Source organism: Triticum aestivum, chromosome 6A (assembly GCF_018294505.1).
Source record: "Triticum aestivum cultivar Chinese Spring chromosome 6A, IWGSC CS RefSeq v2.1, whole genome shotgun sequence".
Classification (NCBI taxonomy): domain Eukaryota; kingdom Viridiplantae; phylum Streptophyta; class Magnoliopsida; order Poales; family Poaceae; genus Triticum; species Triticum aestivum.
In genome coordinates, this window is record NC_057809.1 from 554,267,558 (window position 1) to 554,278,327 (window position 10,770).

Here is a 10,770-nt window from a genome sequence, read left to right on the forward strand (position 1 = left end):
TAAGCCTTGCAAGCATTGCAACTAATGAGTTAGTTGCAGGATGATGTATTGCGGAACGAGTAAAGAGACTTGCCGGTAACGATATTGAACTAGGTATTGAGATACCGATGATCGAATGTCGGGCAAGTAACATACCGATGACAAAGGGAACAACGTATGTTGTTATGCGGTTTGACCGATAAAGATCTTCGTAGAATATGTAGGAGCCAATATGAGCATCCAGGTTCCGCTATTGGTTATTGACCGGAGACATGTCTCGGTCATGTCTACATAGTTCTGGAACTCATAGGGTCTGCACGCTTAAAGTTCGAAGACGGTTATATTATGAGTTTATGTGTTTTGATGTACCGAAGGTAGTTTGGAGTCCCGGATGTGATCACGGACATGACGAGGAGTCTCGAAATGGTCGAGACATGAAGATTGATCTATTGGATGACTATATTCGGACACCGGAATGGTTCCGGGGGTTATCGGATATATATCGGAGTACCGGGGGGTTACCGGAACCCCCTGGAGGTTAATGGGCCTCATGGGCCCAAATGGTAGAAGAGGAGAGGTGGCCAAGGTGCAGCCGCGCGCCGCTCCCCTCCCAATTCCGAATTGGACTAGGAAAGGGGCGGCGCCCCCCTTTCCTTTCTCCCTCTTTCTCCTTCCCTCTCCTCTCCTACTCCAACATGGAAAGGGGGGAGTCCTACTCCCGGTGGGAGTAGGACTCCTCATGGGGCGCGCCAAGGGTGGCCGGCCCCCTCCCCCTCCTCTACTCCTTTATATACGGGGAGGGAGGCACCCCCTAGAGACACAACAATTGATCCCTTGGATCTCTTAGCCGTGTGCGGTGCCCCCCTCCACCATAATCCACCTCGGTCATATCGTAGCAGTGCTTAGGCGAAGCCCTGCATCGGTAGAACATCATCATCTTCACCACACCGTCGTGCTGACAGAACTCTCCCTCAAAGCTCGGCTGGATCGGAGTTCAAGGGACGTCATCGAGTTGAACGTGTGTAGAACTCGAAAGTGCCGTGCATTCGGTGCTTGATCGGTCGGATCGTGAAGATGTACGACTACATCAACCGCGTTGTGCTAACGCTTCCGCTTTCGGTCTACAAGGGTACGTGGACACACTCTCCCCTCTCGTTGCTATGCATCACCATGATCTTGCGTGTGCGTAGGAATTTTTTTGAAATTACTATGTTCCCCACCAGTGGCATCCGAGCCTGGTTTTATGCATAGATGTTATATGCACGAGTAGAACACAAGTGAGTTGTGGACGATACAAGTCATACTGCTTACCAGCATGTCACACTTTGGTTCGGCGGTATTGTTGGATGAAGCGGCCCGGACCGACATTATGCATATGCTTACGCGAGACTGGTTCTACCGACGTGCTTTGCACACAGGTGGCTGACGGGTGTCAGTTTCTCCAACTTTAGTTGAACCGAGTGTGGCTACGCCCGGTCCTTGAGAAGGTTAAAACAACACTAACTTGACGAACTATCGTTGTGGTTTTGATGCGTAGGTAAGAACGGTTCTTGGTCAGCCCGTAGCAGCCACGTAAAACTTGCAACAACAAAGTAGAGGACGTCTAACTTGTTTTTGCAGGGCATGTTGTGATGTGATATGGTCAAGACGTGATGAGATATAAATTGTTGTATGAGATGATCATGTTTTGTTAAAGTTGTCGGCAACTGGTAGAAGCCTCATGGTTGTCTCTTTATTGCATAAGATGCAAGCGCCATACAATTGCTTTACTTTATCGCTATGCGATAGCAATAGTTGCAAGAGCAATAGTTGGCGAGACGACCATATGACGACACGTTAATAGAGATCAAGATGATGGAGATCATGGTGTCATGCCGGTGACGATAGAGATCATGACAGTACTTCGGAGATGGAGATCACAAGCACAAGATGATGATGGCCATATCATATCACTTATATTGATTGCATGTGATGTTTATCTTCTATGCATCTTATCTTGCTTTGATTGACGGTAGCATTATAAGATGATCTCTCACTAACTTTCAAGATAAAAGTGTTCTCCCTGAGTATGCACCGTTGCCAAAGTTCGTCATGCCCAGACACCACGTGATGATCGGGTGTGATAAGTTCTACGTCCATCTACAACGGGTGCAAGCTAGTTTTTGCACACGCAGAATACTCAGGTTAAACTTGACGAGCCTAGCATATGCAGATATGGCCTCGGAACACTGGAGACCGAAAGGTCGAGTGTGAATCATATAGTAGATATGATCAACATAGTGATGTTCACCATTGAAAACTACTCCATCTCACGTGATGATTGGACATGGTTTAGTTGATATGGATCACATGATCATTTAGATGACTAGAGGGATGTCTATCTAAGTGGGAGTTCTTAAGTAATTTGATTAATTGAACTTTAATTTATCATGAACTTATTCCTGGTAGTATTAGCATATCTATGTTGTAGATCAATAGCTCGCGTTTAGCTCCCCTGTTTTATTTTTGATATGTTCCTAGAGAAAACTAAGTTGAAAGATGTTAGTAGCAATGATGCGGATTGGATCCGTGATCTGAGGATTATCCTCATTGCTGCACAGAAGAATTATGTCCTTGATGCACCGCTAGGTGACAGACCTATTGCAGGAGCAGATGCAAATGTTATGAGCATTTAACTAGCTCAATATAATGACTACTTGATAGTTTAGTGCACCATGCTTAACAGCTTAGAATCGGGACTTCAACGATGTTTTGAACATCATCGATCATATGAGATGTTCCAGGAGTTGAAGTTAATATTTCAAGCAAATACCCGAGTTGAGAGATATGAAGTCTCCAACAAGTTCTATAGCTAAAAGATGGAGGAGAATAGCTCAAGCAGTGAGCTTGTGCTCAGATTGTCTGGGTACTACAATCACTTGAATCAAGTGGGAGTTAATCTTCCAGATAAAATAGTGATTGACAGAATTCTCTAGTCACCATCACCAAGTTAGTAGAACTTCGTGATGAACTATAGTATGCAAGGGATGACGAAAACGATTCCCGAGCTTTTCATGATGATGAAATCGATGAAGGTAGAAATCAAGAAAGAGCATCAAGTGTTGATGATTAACAAGACCACTAGTTTCAAGAAAAGGGCAAAGGGAAAGAAAGGGAACTTCAAGAAGAAGGGCAAACAAGTTTCTGCTCAAGTGAAGAAGCCCAAGTCTGGACCTAAGCCTGAGACTAAGTGCTTTTACTGCAAAGGGACTAGTCACTGGAAGCGGAACTACCCCAAGTGTTTGGCGGATAAGAAGGATGGAAAAGTGAACAAATGTATATTGGATATACATGTTATTGATGTGTACTTTACTAGAGTTTATAGCAACCCCTCGGTATTTGATACTAGTTCAGTTGCTAAGAGTAGTAACTTGAAACGGGAGTTGCAGAATGAATAGAGACTAGTTAAGGGTGAAGTAATGATGCGTGTTGGAAGTAGTTCCAAGAATGATATGATCATCATCGCACACTCCCTATACTTTCGGGATTAGTGTTGAACCTAAATAAGTGTTATTTGGTGTTTGCGTTGAGCATGAATATGATTTGATCATGTTTATTGCAATACGGTTATTCATTTAAGTTAGAGAATAATTGTTATTCTGTCTACATGAATAAAACCTTCTATGGTTATACACCCAATGAAAATGGTTTGTTGAATCTCGATCGTAGTGATACACATATTCATAATATTGAAGCCAAAAGATGCAAAGTTAATAATGATAGTGCAACTTATTTGTGGCACTGCCGTTTAGGTCATATTGGTGTAAAGCGCATGAAGAAAATCCATGCTGATGGGCTTTTGGAATCACTTGATTATGAATCAGTTGATGCTTGCGAACCATGCCTCATGGGGAAAGATGACTAAGACTCCGTTCTCCAGAACAATGGAGCGAGCAACTGACTTATTATATATAATACATACTGATGTATGAGGTCCGATGAGTGTTGAGGCTAGCTACAGGTATCGTTATTTTCTGACCTTCACACATGATTTGAGCAGATATGGGTATATCTACTTGAAGAAACATAAGTCTGAAACATTTGAAAAGTTCAAAGAATTTTAGAGTGAAGTGGAAAATCATCGTAATAGGAAAATAAAGTTTCTACGATCTGATCGCAGAGGCGAATATTTGAGTTACAAGTTTGGTCTTCAATTAAAACAATGTGGAATAGTTTCACAAACTCATGCCACCTGGAACACCATAGCGTAATGGTGTGTCTGAACGTCATAACCGTACTTTATTTGATATAGTGCAATCTATGATGTCTCTTACCGATTTACCACTATCGTTTTGTGGTTGTGCATTAGAGACAGCTGCATTCACATTAAAAAGGGCACCATTTAAATCCGTTGAGACGACACCGTATGAACTGTGGTTTAGCAGGAAACCTAAGCTGTCGTTTCTTAAAGTTTGGGGTTGCGATGCTTATGTGAAAAAGTTTAATCTTGATAAGCTCAAACCTAAGTCGGAGAAGTGCGTCTTCATAGGATACCCAAAAGTAACTATTGGGTACACCTTCTATCACAAATCCGAAGGCAAGATATTTGTTGCTAAGAATGGATCCTTTCTAGAGAAGGAGTTTCTCTTGAAATAAGTGAGTGGGAGGAAAGTAGAACTTGATGAGGTAACTGTACCTGCTCCCTTATTGGAAAGTAATTCATCACAAAAATCTATTTATGTGACTCCTACACCAATTAGTGAGGAAGCTAATGATGATGATCATGTAACTTCAGATCAAGTTACTACCGAACCTCGTAGGTCAACCAGAGTGAGATCCGCACCAGAGTGGTACGGTAATTGAAGGAAATATGCCCTAGAGGCAATAATAAAGTTATTATTTATTTCCTTATATCATGATAAATGTTTATTATTCATGCTAGAATTGTATTAACTGGAAACATAATACATGTGTGAATACATAGACAAACAGAGTGTCACTAGTATGCCTCTATTTGACTAGCTCGTTGATCAAAGATGGTTATGTTTCCTAACCATAGACATGAGTTGTCATTTGATTAACGGGATCACATCATTAGGATAATGATGTGATTGACTTGACCCATTCCGTTAGCATAGCACTTGATCGTTTAGTTTGTTGCTATTGCTTTCTTCATGACTTATACATGTTCCTATGACTATGAGATTATGCAACTCCCGTTTGCCGGAGGAACACTTTGTGTGCCACCAAACATCAAAACGTAACTGGGTGATTATAAAGGTGCTCTACAGGTGTCTCCAAAGGTACTTGTTGGGTTGGCGTATTTCGAGATTAGGATTTGTCACTCCGATTGTCGGAGAGGTATCTCTGGGCCCACTCGGTAATGCACATCACTATAAGCCTTGCAAGCATTGCAACTAATGAGTTAATTGCGGGATGATGTATTATGGAATGAGTAAAGAGACTTGGCGGTAACGAGATTGAACTAGGTATTGAGATACCGACGATCGAATCTCGGGCAACTAACATACCGATGACAAAGGGAACAACGTATGTTGTTATGCGGTCTAACCGATACAGATCTTCATAGAATATGTAGGAGCCAATATGGGCATCCAGGTCCCGCTATTGGTTATTGACAAAAGAGGTGTCTCGGTCATGTCTACATAGTTCTCGAACCCGTAGGGTTCGCACGCTTAACGTTCGTTGATGATATAGTACTATGAGTTATGTATGTTGGTGACCGAATGTTGTTCGGAGTTTTGGATGAGATCACAGATATGATGAGGAACTCCGGATAGATATGATGAGGAACTCTGGAATGGTCTGGAAGTAAAGATTGATATGTGGATAGTAGTGTTTGATCTCCGGAAGGGTTCCGGAATTCACCGGAAGGGGTTCCGGATGTTTCCCGAAATGTTTGGGCACGAGAACACTTTATCTGGGCCAAAGGGGAAAGCCCACGAGGCTTTTGGAAAGTGCAAAAGGAAGTTTTGGGAGACCAGAGGCTAGACTCTAGGAACCCTAGCGTCTAGGGGGTAGACGCCGGGAACCCTGGCGTCTAGCCCTGGAGTCCGAGAAGGACTCTTGCCTTTCGGGTGAAACCGACTTTGAGGAGGCTTTTACTCCAAGTTTCGACCCTAGGGCTCAACATATAAATAGAGGGGTAGGGCTAGCACCAAAGACACATCAAGAAACACCAAGCCGTGTGCCGGCAACCCCGTCCCCTCTAGTTTATCCTCCGTCATAGTTTTCATAGTGCTTAGGCGAAGCCCTGCGGAGATTGTTCTTCACCAACACTGTCACCACGCCATCGTGCTGCCGGAACTCATCTACTACTTCGCCCCTCTTGCTGGATCGAGAAGGCGAGGACGTCACCGAGCCGAATGTGTGCAGAACTCGGAGGTGCCGTGCTTTTGGTACTTGGATCGGTCGGATGTGAACACGTACGACTACATCAACCGCGTTGATATAACGCTTCCGCGAACGGTCTACGAGGGTACGTAGACAACACTCTCCCCTCTCGTTGCTATGCATCACCATGATCTTGCGTGTGCGTAGGAATTTTTTTGAAATTACTACATTCCCCAACAGTGGCATCCAAGCCTAGGTTTTATGCGTTGATGTTGTGCACGAGTAGAACACAAGTGAGTTGTGGGCGATATAAGTCATACTGCTTACCAGCATGTCATACTTTGGTTCGGCGGTATTGTTGGATGAAGCGGCCCGGACCGACATTACGCATACGCTTACGTGAGACTGGTTCTACCGACGTGCTTTGCACACAGGTGCCTGGCGGGTGTCAGTTTCTCCAACTTTAGTTGAACCAAGTGTGGCTACGCCCGGTCCTTGCGAAGGTTAAAACAGCACCAACTTGACAAACTATCGTTGTGGTTTTGATGCGTAGGTAAGAACGGTTCTTGCTAAGCCCGTAGCAGCCACGTAAAACTTGCAACAACAAAGTAGAGGACGTCTAACTTGTTTTTGCAGGGCATGTTGTGATGTGATATGGTCAAGACATGATGCTAAATTTTATTGTATGAGATGATCATGTTTTGTAACCGAGTTATCGGCAACTGGCAGGAGCCATATGGTTGTCGCTTTATTGTAAGCAATGCAATCGCCCTGTAATGCTTTACTTTATCACTAAGCGGTAGCGATAGTCATGGAAGCATAAGATTGACGAGACGACTACGATGCTACGATGGAGATCAAGGTGTTGCGCCGGTGACGATTGTGATCATGAAGGTGCTTCGGAGATGGAGATCACAAGCACAAGATGATGATGGCCATATCATATCACTTATATTGATTGCATGTGATGTTTATCTTTTATGCATCTTATCTTGCTTTGATTGATGGTAGCATTATAAGATGATCTCTCACTAACTTTCAAGATAAAAGTGTTCTCCCTGAGTATGCACCGTTGCCAAAGTTCGTCATGCCCAGACACCACGTGATGATCGGGTGTGATAAGCTCTACGTCCATCTACAATGGGTGCAAGCCAGTTTTTGCACACGCAGAATACTCAGGTTAAACTTGACGAGCCTAGCATATGCAGATATGGCCTCGTAACACTGGAGACCGAAAGGTCGAGTGTGAATCATATAGTAGATATGATCAACATAGTGATGTTCACCATTGAAAACTACTCCATCTCACGTGATGATCGGACATGGTTTAGTTGATATGGATCACGTGATCATTTAGATGACTAGAGGGATGTCTATCTAAGTGGGAGTTCTTAAGTAATTTGATTAATTGAACTTTAATTTATCATGAACTTATTCCTGGTAGTATTAGCATATCTATGTTGTAGATCAATAGCTCGCGTTTAGCTCCCTTGTTTTATTTTTGATATGTTCCTAGAGAAAACTAAGTTGAAAAATGTTAGTAGCAATGATGCGGATTGGATCCGTGATCTGAGGATTATCCTCATTGCTGCACAGAAGAATTATGTCCTTGATGCACCGCTAGGTGACAGACCTATTGCAGGAGCAGATGCAAATGTTATGAACATTTAACTAGCTCAATATGATGACTACTTGATAGTTTAGTGCACCATGCTTAACAGCTTAGAATCGGGACTTCAACGATGTTTTGAACATCATGGATCATATGAGATGTTCCAGGAGTTGAAGTTAATATTTCAAGCAAATACCCGAGTTGAGAGATATGAAGTCTCCAACAAGTTCTATAGCTAAAAGATGGAGGAGAATAGCTCAAGCAGTGAGCTTGTGCTTAGATTGTCTGGGTACTACGATCACTTGAATCAAGTGGGAGTTAATCTTCCAGATAAAATAGTGATTGACAGAATTCTCTAGTAACCATCACCAAGTTAGTAGAACTTCATGATGAACTATAGTATGCAAGGGATGACGAAAACGATTCCCGAGCTTTTCATGATGATGAAATCGATGAAGGTAGAAATCAAGAAAGAGCATCAAGTGTTGATAATTAACAAGGCCACTAGTTTCAAGAAAAGGGCAAAGGGAAAGAAAGGGAACTTCAAGAAGATGGGCAAGCAAGTTTCTACTCAAGTGAAGAAGCCCAAGTCTGGACCTAAGCCTGAGACTAAGTGCTTTTACTGCAAAGGGACTAGTCACTGGAAGCGGAACTGCCCCAAGTGTTTGGCGGATAAGAAGGATGGAAAAGTGAACAAAGGTATATTGGATATACATGTTATTGATGTGTACTTTACTAGAGTTTATAGCAACCCCTCGGTATTTGATACTAGTTCAGTTGCTAAGAGTGGTAACTTGAAACGGGAGTTGCAGAATGAACAGAGACTAGTTAAGGGTGAAGTAATGATGTGTGTTGGTAGTAGTTCCAAGAATGATATGATCATCATCGCACACTCCCTATACTTTTGGGATTAGTGTTGAACCTAAATAAGTGTTATTTGGTGTTTGCATTGAGCATGAATATGATTTGATCATGTTTATTGCAATACGGTTATTCATTTAAGTTAGAGAATAATTGTTATTCTGTCTACATGAATAAAACCTTCTATGGTTATACACCCAATGAAAATGGTTTGTTGAATCTCGATCGTAGTGATACACATATTCATAATATTGAAGCCAAAAGATGCATAGTTAATAATGATAGTGCAACTTATTTGTGGCACTGCCGTTTAGGTCATATTGGTGTAAAGCGCATGAAGAAAATCCATGCTGATGGGCTTTTGGAATCACTTGATTATGAATCAGTTGATGCTTGCGAACCATGCCTCATGGGGAAAGATGACTAAGACTCCGTTCTCCAGAACAATGGAGCGAGCAACTGACTTATTGGATATAATACATACTGATGTATGAGGTCCGATGAGTGTTGAGGCTCGCTGCAGGTATCATTATTTTCTGACCTTCACACATGATTTGAGCAGATATGGGTATATCTACTTGAAGAAACATAAGTCTGAAACATTTGAAAAGTTCAAAGAATTTTAGAGTGAAGTGGAAAATCATCGTAACAGGAAAATAAAGTTTCTACGATCTGATCGCAGAGGCGAATATTTGAGTTACAAGTTTGGTCTTCAATTAAAACAATGTGGAATAGTTTCACAAACTCATGCCACCTGGAACACCATAGCGTAATGGTGTGTCCGAACGTCATAACCGTACTTTATTTGATATAGTGCAATCTATGATGTCTCTTACCGATTTACCACTATCGTTTTGTGGTTGTGCATTAGAGACAGCTGCATTCACATTAAAAAGGGCACCATCTAAATCCGTTGAGACGACACCGTATGAACTGTGGTTTAGCAGGAAACCTAAGCTGTCGTTTCTTAAAGTTTGGGGTTGCGATGCTTATGTGAAAAAGTTTAATCTTGATAAGCTCAAACCTAAGTCGGAGAAGTGCGTCTTCATAGGATACCCAAAAGTAATTGTTGGGTACACCTTCTATCACAAATCCGAAGGCAAGATATTTGTTGCTGAGAATGGATCCTTTCTAAAGAAGGAGTTTCTCTTGAAATAAGTGAGTGGGAGGAAAGTAGAACTTGATGAGGTAACTGTACCTGCTCCCTTATTGGAAAGTAATTCATCACAAAAATCTATTTATGTGACTCCTACACCAATTAGTGAGGAAGCTAATGATGATGATCATGTAACTTCAGATCAAGTTACTACCGAACCTCGTAGGTCAACCAGAGTGAGATCCGCACCAGAGTGGTACGGTAATTGAAGGAAATATGCCCTAGAGGCAATAATAAAGTTATTATTTATTTCCTTATATCATGATAAATGTTTATTATTCATGCTAGAATTGTATTAACCGGAAACATAATACATGTGTGAATACATAGACAAACAGAGTGTCACTAGTATGCCTCTATTTGACTAGCTCGTTGATCAAAGATGGTTATGTTTCCTAACCATAGACATGAGTTGTCATTTGATTAAAGGGATCACATCATTAGGATAATGATGTGATTGACTTGACCCATTCCGTTAGCATAGCACTTGATCGTTTAGTTTGTTGCTATTGCTTTCTTCATGACTTATACATGTTCCTATGACTATGAGATTATGCAACTCCCGTTTACCGGAGGAACACTTTGTGTGCCACCAAACATCACAACGTAACCGGGTTATTATAAAGGTGCTCTACAGGTGTCTCCAAAGGTACTTGTTGGGTTGGCGTATTTCGAGATTAGGATTTGTCACTCCGATTGTCGGAGAGGTATCTCTGGGCCCACTCGGTAATGCACATCACTATAAGCCTTGCAAGCATTGCAACTAATGAGTTAATTGCGGGATGATGTATTACGGAACGAGTAAAGAGACTTGCCGGTTACGAGATTG